The 12,170-nt window shown below is 45.1% G+C and overlaps 1 protein-coding gene across 23 annotated transcripts in view; it reads right to left on the reverse strand.

Moving 5' to 3' along the window:
- The window catches only part of RGS6 (regulator of G protein signaling 6), a 611,989-nt gene that overhangs the window by 201,164 nt on the left and 398,655 nt on the right, over window positions 1-12,170 (reverse strand). Inside the window, exon 1 of one of the 23 annotated variants that reach the window (XM_086319942.1) lies at window positions 3,768-3,866. The exons of the other annotated variants lie outside the window; for them this stretch is intronic. The gene's annotated coding sequence lies outside the window, so the exon portion shown is untranslated. Of the gene's footprint in view, window positions 1-3,767; window positions 3,867-12,170 lie in introns of those variants that run through there. 23 annotated transcript variants of the gene reach the window in all.

A 12,170-nucleotide genomic window follows, 5' to 3' on the forward strand; every position in this document is an offset into this window, starting at 1 on the left:
TTGTATGTGGAACCTAAAATATGACACAAATGGACTTACATACAAAACAGACACTGACTCACAGACATAGAAAACAAGCTTATGGTGACCAAGGGGAAAGACAGGGAGGATCAGTCATGAGTTTGGGATTAACACATATATACTGCTATAAACAGATAAACAAAGATGTCCTATTGTATAGCACAGGAAACCATATTCAGTATAATAATCTCTAATGGAAAAGCATCTGAAAAAGAATACACACACACACACACACACATATATATACACACTTCAATAAATTTTTTTTAAAGTCCAAACACAGGGGATACAGTAGGCCCCCTACATACAAACCTTCAAGTTGTGAACTTTCAAAGATGCAAACATGTATTTGCCTGTCCAGCCATGTAAGTTAGTTCACATGCCTGGCATACATTGTCACATGTGTGCATCATCCACAAGTGGCTGTGCTTTTGTATACTTTACTGTACAGTACTATCTGGAGAACAATAGACCAGTATCTTTTTTTCAAGCCCAGGATGTCTAGAAGCAAGCATAAAAGCAGCAGAGATGTTGCTGTCACTGCTAAGAAGTTATTGCACTGTGCTTTTAAAGTTACTGTACTTCAAGATTAAAAATGTTTTCTCTATTTTTTGTTTTTTTAATGTGTTGTGTGAAAAGTATTATAAACCTGTTAGAGTACTGTACTATATAGCTGATTGTGTTGGTTGGACACCTAGGCTAAATTTGTTGGACTTACGAACAAACTGGACTTAGGAATGCACTCTCAGCTTGGTACTCATTCATATGTAGGGGACTTACTGTATTTTCCCATATAACAAGCAATCAGCATGTGGGTGGCTGCGGCATTACTGTAGTTATCCAATTCTACCTGAATCACCATCTTGGCCATTCCTTCATGGTTTCCAGAAGATTACCCCAGCGCTAGACATCACTTCTACGTTAGAGAAGTAGAAATGTGGGAAGAACCAGTGACCAGTGGTACAGCCATATTTGTTCCTTTTATCTGGAAAAGCATATTCCTTCCCAGAAGATCCCAACAGATCTCTGCTCTTGTCTCATGGACCAGAACAGGGTCACATGGCAACATGTGGTTGCAAAGAAAGCTGGGAAGAGTGCAGTTAACTTTTCCAGCCTCTTCACCACATGGAAGTAGGGAAGAGGGGAGTGGAAATGGGGTGCAGTTCACTAAGTAATGCTGCCTACCACTAAGACCTCGTATTAAAGAACATTCATGAGGGATTGCTGGGCAGATCTTGATTCATCTCTCATCTGTTCTCTGCATGCAGCCTGTATCACCATAATTTGTACTCGCATTTCCTATTAGCTTGTTTTTTTTTTTTTTTTTTTTTTACTTACCACTTAATCCTAATTGTGAGTGCTCAGTAAATACATATTAATGAATAATTGAATGTGGCAGTGGTGGTTTAGTTGCTAAGTTGTGTCTGACTCTTGCAACCCCATGGACTATAGCCTGTGAGATCTCCTCTGTCTATGGGATTTCCCAGGCAAGAATACTGGAGTGGGTTGCCATTTCCTTCTCCAGAGGATCTTCCTGACCCATGGATCAAACGTGCGTCTCCTGCATTGCGGGCAGATTCTTCACCACTGAGCCACCAGGAAAGTCCTATAATCAAATGTATTCATCAGTAAATGAATGAGTAAATGACATGAGTGCTATATTCTTAAACAACTTTATCTTGGAATCCAGCATTGAACAGGATACTTAATATTTTAGGGTCTCAGGGGTAGTGATATCTGGAATTTAAAGTAAATTTGGCATTTACATTTTTAAGATAATTCTGCTTTGGAAATATGTTAAATAAGTAGAATTTTCAAGATTTCTTGAACCTTAGCAACAACATTCAAGGAATTACTAAATAGGCATTTAGGTACTGGTTAAGCCAGGAGCCAATTACCCAGTATACTGAGCCTAACATCACCCAGGGACAGTGCTAGGCTGGAAAGATGAAACTGCACTGTTTGGTCTCCTGAAAGTTTATTTTTATGGTTTTAATATTACCATATGTACTGCTTCATAAATTACTTTTATGGAAAACATTGTTCTTCATTTCACTGAAGAGAAAAAGTAGGCAAGAATGATGTTCTAGGTCAGTGAACAAATAGCTTATTGATGATACTTTAGAGGAAATGACTTTCCCTTGAGCTTGGCTAGAATAGTGAAGCCTTAGAAGGCATCGTCTCTCTTGTAGAAGAATCTATTGTTTGTTTGGAAATATGAGCAGAGCTGGTGCTTTGGGCAAGCCACAGAATAAAGAATCTCTGATTGAGGAAGGTCAGATACAACGTAAATGAGGAAAATGGACACTGACCAATGACACATTCTAGAGACGTCAGAGGACCTAAAATCTTTTTATTATAATCTCAAATTACTGTAATTTGAGTGTGCCATCTGCTTATAATTGGGAACCATCCCCCTTTCACAAATAAGCACACTGATACTTAGGGAAGGTAAACTGTCCAAGGCCAAATGAGACTTGAATAGTGAGATTATTGATAAGAAACCCTGGCAGCCTTGATCCAGAGCTGGCTCCCTGGGTCTCTACACCAGTGCCAGGGCAGCTCCCAGGGAGGTTTCGCTTAACCTTAGGCTTTAGCTGAGTGCAAGGAGATGCAAAAGATGGGGCCACATCTTGTGCTTAAAAGTTTAGTACACAGTGGGGAAGGCAGAAAAATGTTCCCTTCAAAAGATGTCCTCATCCTCATCACTGGAACGTGTGACTATTGCCTTACATGGCAAGACACTTTGTAGATGTAATGGGTTTAGGGCTCTGAGATGGAGTGGTTATCCTGGGTTATCCAGGTGGGTTCAGTATAATCACATGAGTTCTTGAAAGATGAAGACTTTTCCCAGCTGTAGTCAGACAGAGAGAGAGAGAGAGAGATGACTATAGAAAAGAGGTTCGAGAAATCTGACTTCGTTGGCTTTGAAGATGGAAGGAGGAGCCAGAGTCCAAGAGATGTGAGAGGACTTTAAAGGCTACAACAAGCAAGGAAACAGATTGTCCCCTGGAGCCTTCAGAAAGGTGTGCAATCCTGCCAACACCTTGATTTTAGCGCAGAAAGAACCATTTCAGATTTCTGAGCCCCAGAACTATAGAATAGCAAATGTATGTTGGGTTAAGCCACTAAAATTGTGGTGTAATTTGTTACAGAAGCAACAGTGACCCCTACTCAAGAACAAATGTTTGGGAAAAGCATTATTCTGTATTGCAAAACAGATTAATATTTTTTCCTTCCGGGGAGTAAGTGGGTAGATTTCCCACATTCCACTGTTCTCTGCTTTTTCTGCACAGTTTAACTGCCAAACCCATGGCCAACCAGGAACTGTGGCTGTCTGCTTGGGGAAGATGTCAGGGATGAGGACAGGGAAGATGTCTGTCTCTAACCCAAAGTAATTGCTTCCATGACATTTTAAATGCTTCAGTTTTTGGCCTACTGGGACCAATTAGATGAGTGGCTCAGAGGTTATTTCCAGGAGCTTCTTAAATAGGTCACAGCAGCCCACTAATTAACTTCAACACTACAATCTACACATGGAAAAACAAATATCCTTTCTTATTTCTCATCTCCAATCTTCCCTTGCCACATTCTTCAGTCTAGCCTACCAAGGAGAACTGGACAAAAAACATCAAGTGGAGACACAATGTAGATAATTAGGTCAGCATCATAAAATGCTCCAACTTTGAACATGAAGCCTTCTACAGAAAGATTCTAGTTCAACATGTACATCACTTTTCCCTTACCTCCCTCAGTAAGGAGAAGTCAATATCTTAGTTTCCAAAGAAAACTGGTCCTTCCAGTATCTTGGAATCTCACTATATATTCTTCCTCCTGGAGGGGGAACAAGAAACATAAGACTTGTTCCCCCTCTGCTCCCCGTCCCCACCCCCGCAAGGACATCCTGGACTCTGGAATCATTCACCATTTCTGACTCTTCAACACCTTCCCCGACTTCAAGTTGAACAACTGAACTGGTCACTGGAGCGAATTAGAATCATTCATGTAAATCATCTGCTGTGGTTCCCTACTGCTACAGAATAAGTGCCAAGTTTCCTCTTATGGGATTCAAGGTCCTCTATGATTTGTTATCAAACTACCTTTCCAGCATCAGCTCTCCAAACTTTTGGTCCTTGGATACACCAACCTGCAAACAATTCTCTGTATTCTCATGCAGTAATAATTCATCCACCACTGCAAACCCACTGGGTCCTCATCACCCTCCCAGGCCCTGTACAAATCTCCTCTAGGAAATGTCACTTGATTTTTCCAGCATACGCATACATATGCATTGCTGGTGCTAAATCGATTCAGTCATGTCCGACTCTGTGCGACCCCACAGACGATGACCCATCTGGCTCCCCTGTTCCTGGGATTCTCCAGGCAAGAACACTGGAGTGGGTTGCCATTTCCTTCTCCAATGCATGAAAGTGAAAAGTGAAAGTGAAGTCCCTCAGTTGTGTCCAACTCTTCACGACCCCATGGTCTGCAGCCTACCAGGCTCCTCCATTCATGGGATTTTCTAGGCAAGAGTACTGGAGTTGGGTGCCATTGCCTTCTCCAACATATGCATTAAGAATGTCTATATTTTTATTGAAGTATATTTTACTTGGCTTCCTTGTGTCTCAGATAGTAAAGAATCTGCTTGCAATGCAGGAGACTTAGGTTCAATCCCTGGGTTGAGAAGATCCCCTGGAGAAGGGAACAGCTACCCACTCCAGTATTCTGGCCTGGAGAATTCCATGGACCGAGGAGCCTGGCAGGCTATATATAGTCCCTGGGGTTGCAAAGAGTTGGACATGACTGAGCGACTTCCACACACACACACACACATTTTACTTATAATGTGTTGATTTCTTCTGTACAGAAAAGTGATCCAGTTATACATATACATATATATTATTTTTAAAAAAAATATTCTTTCCCATTATGGTTTATCATAGGATATTGAATAGAGCTCTCTGTGCTATGCAGTGGGACTTTGTTGTTTAATCCATTCTCTATATAATAGCTCATGTAGAACCTGTCTATGAAACAGAAACAGACTCCCGGACATACAGAACAGACTTTTGGTTGCCAAGGGGAAGAGGACTGGGGAGGGATGGAGCAGGAGGTTGGGATTAACAAATGTAAGCTATTATATACAGAATGGATAAACAAAATGAATGCTTATATTTTTTATTCCCTTTTTCCATTCAAAGGATGTGAGGTAAGATCCAAAACATAATGTTTCTCCCTTGCTCCAATGGTAAGTGCCATATGCCTCCACTTGGGACTTTTTTTCTGTTACTGAAGTTTTGCTTCTTTCCCTCTGAACCATAACTTTCTGAAGGGGAGAGACAGTTCTCATCTTTGAAGACAGGACCTGGTCTTCTGTACCTGGGCCCCGTCAAATGGAAAAAGAAAACAGAGGATAACAGTCAGCCCTTCAAACAGGAAGGACTCATCCCTTAATCTCAGGATAATGAGAGAGCCAGCCCTTCAGTCTCCCAGAGCTTCAGAGAGAAGAGAATTTCCAGATGGATCAAGAAGGGCTAGAATGAAATTTCCTCAGCAACTGCAAACCCCAGGACACCTAGAGACGTTTTAGAGAATTAAAAAAGAAAAAGCAGGGCTGCAGCTGAGGCCCAGCATCCCCGATCTCCCCTCTCACTTCTGTGCACACCTCTTCCAACAGAGCTGCCTGAAGACTGCTCAGCTGCCTGTCCCCCGAAGCTCCTGTCTGATTTGCTCAGAACAACTGCCGTCCATACTCAGAAGAAGCCAGGGTGGCTCCCCCACGTGGTGCTAAACAGCTCACTGCTGGTGATGACGACAGCACCCTTCCCTCCAGCGGGGAGGGAGATGCTGCAGGACTCCCCTCAGCCCTTCTGACTCTGATTCTGGGCTTGTGGTTCACCTGGCCCGGCCCCACCTGTCCCGAGGGGACCCTGTCTTTTCACCATTTCCTTGGGCGCTGGCCCCACTGCTGCTGATCCTGTTGCTTTTCTTTCCGGGGCATTTTCTTCTTTGGTGACATCATTCTTCAGGTTTGATGTCCCCAGATGCTCCAGTGAGCACAGGAGAGTTACCCCCAGGAAAGGGAGACTGGGAAAAACCAGTAGGCAAAGCCAGGTGGCCCAGTCCTAAAGGAGAAACAGGAGGCGAATCATCACTGATCCCAAATATATTTGTACGCTCACTAGAAAACCAGACAGAAGGGTTTTCCTTCCATACTTACCTTTCAGTGCAGAGGTCCTCAAGGATTTTACATGAGCCTAAGGAAGCAGAGGAACAGCCCCCAAAGGAGCCATGCAGGAGGGGCAGTTACACTGCTGACTTCAGGTAATTCCTGCCTCCACTCCTGAGGGTGCCCCTGAGCACTGCCCTCAGCAACCTGGGGTCCCCACACTATTGGGTGGGACCCAGGGCAACTCTGGCTTGTGCTGCCAGAGGGACAGCAGCAACGATTTTGTTTTGGGTTTTGAGTCTCATGCATCTGAAGAGTGAAACTGTTAGCTGCTCAGTCATGTCTTTGCGACCCCATTGACTTTAGCCCGTCAGGCTCCTCTGTCCGTGGGATTTTCCAAGCAAGAATACTGGAGTGGGTTGCCATTTCCTTCTCCAGGGGGATCTTCCTGACTCAGGGATGGAACCCAGGTCTCTGCATTGCAGGCAGATTCTTTACCATCTGAGCCACCTGGGAAAGCCTCTGATGCGTCTCCTTGCTGATAATTAATGCTGCTTGGAACACCCCGGTATACTGCTTTCTGGAACACTCATTTGAGTCATGCCAGAGTGCCCCTCTCTGCTGTGTAACTGATGCTCTGAGGCTGCTGTCTCTCCTGTAGAGTCTACATCCTTCTCCTCACTGCGTTCCTGCACTGTAAGTGCCCCGTCCCTTCTTTCCTTACATAAGAAAGAAGCACGAGGTCCCCCTGTTCTTTCTGCAATGAATGGTCTCTCCTTTCATTCAATCCAGCCACCAAAGGATTAAACAGAAGGGACTAAGCCATGATGGGTACTTTTACTCACCTTTTTATAGTATTTCCCCAACTTTTAAAAATATTCATGAACTACTTTTTATTAATTTTAAGGGATTACAGTTTGTTTCTAAAATTTAAGTGACGGTGTAGGCAAAAGCTCTTAGCACAGTCCCTGGCACATAGATAGTTGCTTCCAATAAATGTTAATTTCCCCTCCTCCAAAACAGATTTAATTTCTTCTTCTATCTGAAGGAAATGAGTAACGACAGAAGATTCTACCACTCCCTTCAGATGCATGTGATTGACCCTTTGTTTTCAGTCCCCTACAGAAACCTCAGCAGATGGCAGCTGGAGATGAAGAGCCATGCTTTCCAAAGAGCTGTCACTGAAGTCATTTCCTACCTAATGAGCCCACTTACTGTAGGTTTCCAACTCCATGGAAGAGGTCTGCCCATGAACCAACTCTGAATCACCCCTGGGCTCCGTGAGCAGCCTTTCTTTTACCACCTTCCAACCCAAGTCCCACCATGTGGCTGGATAAGCAGCAGAACTTTCCTGGCCACTGGTAGCACCTTGCCAAGGGAGGTCTGGAAAAAGGACAAGCTTTGCAGGCCCAGGAATAGGTGTTTTTTATTTCTATGTCCTTTGCCTCCTACTTCTGAAATCATGACCTGAAAGATAAATTTGTTTTTTATTCCCAAGAAAATGAGATAAATACAGTATATATCCACCTGGCGTAATTCCAATTTTAATCTAAGAAGGAGTGGAGAAACTCTGGGAAGCTTGTGATGCTCTGCTGACCACACACTGAAAATCTGTGGGATAAACACCCTTGAAGGGAAGTGAAAGTGTTAGTTGCTCAGTTGTGTCTGACTTTGCGAGCCCATGATCTGTGGCCTACCAAGCTCTTCTGTCCATGGAATTCTCCAGGCAAAAGTGCTGGAGTGGATAGCCATTCCCTTCTGCAGGGGATCTTCCTAACCCAGGGATTGACCCCAGGTCTCTCCCATTGCAGGCAGATTCTTTACCATCTGAGCCACCACCCACACTTGAAAATAAACCCTGCACGTCCCTTGGGAGGGCAGTGGGATCGTTTGCCAATGACTTCTGCTAACCACATGGGTTAAGTGACTTTTGTAGTCACTATTTTTGCAATCTCCGTGCAGCTCTTCTACAACAGGAGGGCAAGTGAGGGTCAGACGGAGCCTGCAGGCCTATCAGGCAGGACCTAGGAGCACCCACTGGGTGCCCAGCCCCCACCTCCAGGGGAGACAGGGTGGTTGGAGAGTTGTCCTGCAACTTGACAGTCATTCAGCTGCCCACATGCCCTAGCTTTTCAAGTTTAAACAGAGATGCTACAGTCTATCCCACTCAGCCTTTAGGAGGAACTTGAGAGGAGAAGTTTTAAGTAGGGTACCTGGCCCCTCCCATCTAAATGAAGATGACCCTTTCCCTCCTCTGCTTGTGGTGGGAGGATTTTCAGGGAACTGGAGGTGAAGAGGAGGGACACAAATGGGAGAAACTGCTGGATTTGAATCCATGATCACAGAAGTTTGGAAGGGAGAGGTTTTCTCCCCACAGCCCCCACTGCCATCTAGGAAGAAAGGCTGTTACAGGGCCTCAAATGATTGGCAGGAGTGTGGAATAGGTATATGGTTGGTGGGAACTGGATCAGTTCCAGAGCAGGATCACATCAGAAAGGCCACATCTCCAGTGGGACTTCTACAAGCAGCTCTACGGGCTTCACAGGAGCTTCCCGCTGTGACATTCTTATTACAGCCTGTCGTGAATCTGCTTGTTGCGGGCTGAATTCTGTTCTCCCCAAAGTCCTACCTTCACATCCTTACCCGCCAGTAACTCAGAGTGTGGGCTGATGTGGAGACAGGATCTTTACAGAGGCCATCATGTAAGAAATGAGGTCATTAGGGTGGGTCCTAATCTGACAACCCTGTCGGTACAAAAAAGGGATACCGGACACAGAGACAGGGAACAGGAAGTCCATGTGGAGATTCAGAGAGATGACAGTCATCTGCAAGCTCAGGAGAGTGCCTGGAACACATCCTTCCCTCACGGCCCTCGGAAGGAACCAGCCCTGTGGACTTTCGGATCCCAAACTTCTAGACACGGAGCTTTGAGACAATAAGTTTATGCTGTTGAGGCCACTCCATCTCTAATACCTTCTTATGGCAGCCCTAGCAAACTTAACACTCCTCAGTGACTTTATAGGTCAGAGGAATGAATTTTTCCAACTCCTTCCATTCAGCATGCAGTGAAAATAATTTCCTCTCATGGTCCCTTCTCTCCACTGCTCTCTCCCTACACACACACACACACACACACACTCTCTCTCTCTCTCTCTCTCTTCAAGAGACGATGACTAATTATTTCCAGATCAGACAAAGTGCCATGTGCCAGACTGACTTATTTGACATCTTGCATATTGTCTAATTCCCAGGAAGCCACACAGCATACTACTTCAAAACTCTGCCTTTTTAAAAAGCCAAGACCTTGTCTAATGTTAGAGCTGAGAGTAAATACAGGTTCTGAGACTAGATTCAGAACCAGAGGTGCAGCAAAACGTTACTTCCTAGAATGAGGAGTGAGGAGCATTACCAGAGCTGGTTTTTATTTGTTCTAAAACTATCTGTGAGTGTGTGCATGCTAAGTCACTTCAGACGTGGCTGGCTCTTTGTAATCCTATGGACCATAGCCTGCCAAGGCTCCTCTGTCCATGGAATTCTCCAGGCAAGAATACTGGAGTGGGTAGCCATTCCCTTCTCCAGGGGATCTTTCCAACTCAGGAATCGAACCTGGATCTTCTACATTGCTGGCAGATTCATTACTGTCTGAGCCACGAGGGAAGCCCCCTACACTGAATATAAATTGGTGCAGCCACTGTAGAAAGTAATATGGAGGTTTCTCAAAAAAATAAAAATAGAAATACCACATGACCCAGCAATTCCACTCCTGGTAAATACAAAAGTACTAATTTAAAGAGACACATGCACTCCAATGTTTGCAGTAACATTATTTCCAATTGCCAAGGTATGGAAGCAACCAAGTATCGATCAACAGATAAATTAATGAAGAAAATGAGGTCTATATACATAATTGAATACTGCTGCTGCTGCTAAGTCACTTCAGTCGTGTCCGACTCCATTCGACCCCATAGATGGCAGCCTAGCAGGCTCCCCCATCCCTGGGATTTTCCAGGCAAGAACACTGGAGTGGGTTGCCATTTCCTTCTCCAATGCATGAAAGTGAAAAGTCAAGGTGAAGTCGCTCAGTCGTGTCTGGCCCTCAGCGACCCCGTGGACTGCAGCCCACCAGGCTCCTCCATCCATGGGATTTTCCAGGCAAAAGTACTGGAGTGGGGTGCCATTGCCCTATTCATCCATAAAAAGAAATTTTGCCATTTGCATACAGATGGACTGGGAGGGCATTATGCTAAGTGAAATAAGTTAGAGAAAGACAAATACTATTTGATATGTGGAATCTAAACAATACAACAAACTAGTGAATATAACAAAAAAGAAACAGATTCACAGATCTAGAGAACAAACTAATGGTCACTAATGGGGAGAGGGGAGGAAGGAGGGGCAAGATAGGGTAAGGGCATAAGAGGTACAAACCATTAGGTATAAAATAAGCTATAAGGATATGCAACATAGGGAATAAAGCCAATATTTTATAGTAACTGTAAATGAAGTATAAACTTTAAAAATTATGAATCATTATATTGTAACCTGTTACATATAATATTGTACATCAACTATATTTTCAAAAACCAGTGTGTTTGCTCTGTAAACACAGCTTCCAAACAAGGCCTGCAGCCCCTGGCCCTTCCTATATAGAGAATTTGATCTATCACTGCCAAGCTCTAGAATCACTTCTTGAGCCAAGGCCCTGGTCCCTTAGGAGTCACTTCCATTCCTTAAAATGCAACTAGGTCAGCCTGGAAGGGAAACCTGTTAACCTATTACTCGCATCCTCCCTGGGATGAGTGAGTCCATCAGATGAGTGAGTTATCACCAGAAACAGCCAGAGAGCCGAGCCCCCCTAAAGGGCTAGGGACAGTGGGAGATGAGGGGTAGGAGGAGGGGTGGAGTCTGAGGCTTGAATTCTAAAGTGGGCTGTGTGAGAGGGGATGGGTGAGGGTGGCATGGAAGGGCCCCTCCAGAGCCAGGGAAAGCCTGAGATTGCCAGGCCCCCAGAGGGGAAGAGTGTCCAGGACAGAGGCAAGATGCTGACTTGAGTAGGGGGAGGGTGACGTTCTCATCTCAAAAAGCCTTTCAGAGTAGCTGCATGTGGTTCTTACCTTTGCTTTGTCACAAGGAAATCACGCCCCTTCTGAGGGTATCAATCTCCTTATAAATGACTCAGCTTCCCTGCTAGCTCAGCTGGTAAAGAATCCACCTGCAACGCAGGAGACCCCAGTTCAATTCCTGGGTCGGGGAGATCCCCTGGAGAAGGGATAGGCTACCCACTCCAGTATTCTTGGACTTCCCTGGTGGCTCAGTTAGTAAAGAATCTGCCTGCGATGCAGGAGACCTGGGTCCGATCCCTGGGTTGGGAAGATCCCCTGGAGGAGGGCATGGCAACTCGTTCCAGCATTCTTGCCTGGAGAATCCCCATGGACAGAGGAGCCTAGCGGGCTATAGTCTGTGGGGTCACAAAGGGTCGGACATGACTGAGTGACTTTCACTTTCATAAATGATTGGACAAGCTCCATCATGGAACTCATTTTTGCAGACAATGTTTAAGACAGACATCCCTCATTTCCCTGATATCCAAATGTCTCCATGGGTCTGTTTGGATTTCTGGATCTTTCCAGACCAGGAGTCCTTCCTCCTGTCTTCAAGATGAATGATGGTTCCCAGGAGAGGGGAGGGGGAAGGAGAAGCACTCCCTGGCTTGCCCACCATGTGCCTGCCTCTGTGCCCGCCTGCTTCCCTGGGTTGGTGCAGGGTTCAGATGAGATGTACACGGATGCTCTTTCAAAAGCTGGGAGAGGGTGTTGTTGGCCCAGCTTCTATGCCCACTGCCCTGGAGAGCAGAGAGGTCCAGCCTGAGCCTCAGGGTGGGTGAGCTCTGGCATGATTGGAGGGCTACCCTGCACTGGGCCTTACGGGGAAGGACAGCACCATTGAAAGTATGGGTGAGCAGCCATAAAAAAGCATGAAA

Source organism: Bos grunniens, chromosome 10 (genome assembly GCF_055505025.1).
Source record: "Bos grunniens cultivar Pamir isolate PY7600 chromosome 10, Bosgru_T2T1.0, whole genome shotgun sequence".
NCBI lineage: Eukaryota > Metazoa > Chordata > Mammalia > Artiodactyla > Bovidae > Bos > Bos grunniens.